Source organism: Sceloporus undulatus, chromosome 3 (assembly GCF_019175285.1).
Source record: "Sceloporus undulatus isolate JIND9_A2432 ecotype Alabama chromosome 3, SceUnd_v1.1, whole genome shotgun sequence".
Lineage (NCBI taxonomy): Eukaryota > Metazoa > Chordata > Lepidosauria > Squamata > Phrynosomatidae > Sceloporus > Sceloporus undulatus.
The window spans coordinates 46328414-46329670 of NC_056524.1; positions in this window are offsets into that span (position 1 = coordinate 46328414).

Consider the following 1257-nt stretch of genomic DNA (forward strand, 5'->3'; position numbering starts at 1 on the left):
CATCCTTTTCCCATTCTTATAGCGCTAATCGTGAGAAGCATTTTCATATGAGGTCAGGCTTATCCTGTCAGTGTCCTATCATTTAAACTGTCGATTGACCATGATTGTGCCAAGACTTTCACAAACGCCACATTATCCTGTCATTTTCCCACCAGTGAAGTGGAATTGTTCCCTCCTTGCCCTTCATTTTTTATTAATGAAAGAACACATTAATGCAATTCTACTTCACTGACAGTTTAATGACAGGATCAGTGTGAATGTATGACTGTGTTTTGTGTGATCTGTCACGGAGGTTTCACTCCCGTCTGATAATCTCTACAGTTGCTGCAGTCTTTTGTGTCTCCTTTCTTTTGTGGATGAGGATGTATATTGATTGTTTCCAATCTGTTGGCCTTTATTCATCAGACATACAAACAAATTTCTTATACATTTTGACTCCAACACAAACAACATATTAGATCTCCATAGATCTATAAACTACCATTCTTCCAGAAACATTCCAATTTTTTTTATCATGCAACATTTACTTCTTCACTTCCTCCCATACAAGTCTTGCAGTTCTTTATATCTTAGGTTCATCTTAGATCCATCTGAATTTCTATTCTGAATAATTTTTTTTAGAAAATTACCTTTTCTAATCAGCTTTACCTTCTTCCTTTTTACCTTAAAAATTCCATTTTTGTTTTGACATATAGATTTCATTTCATTTCCCCCCTGTGCTTAAATTTCCAGTATATTTAAATAAAAATGTATGTATATACACTTATTTGTGTATTTCTTCTACACCTTGTCCAAGGATTTTATCACATGGGAGGCAAGCGTAATTAAATCAGCATTAAATCCTGTCAATATTGTGCAATAAAGGGTTGATTTTCATACGACGTCGCCATCATCGCACAATTATCCCATGAATAAAGTCAAAAAAGTGTGATTATCCTGTGAATCAAGTGGCAAAATTATGTCATGGGATTTTCCCACGAATGAAAAGCAACGTGATTTTGCCACCTTATTCATGGGATAACAGCGGAATAATGGCAACATTGTATAGAAATCAACCCGTTATTGCATGATATTGACAGGATTTAATGCCGATTTAATGACGCTTGCTTCCCGTGTGAGAAAGTTCTATTAAAGGCAACCTTAATATTCTACAAATTTCCTTTGGGTTAATTCCCCCCTTTTCTTATCCCAGTTTTTGTATATGATTTTATTCTAGTTACACTGTCTTTTCTATTCCCTCTAATTTTCTATCCTTTT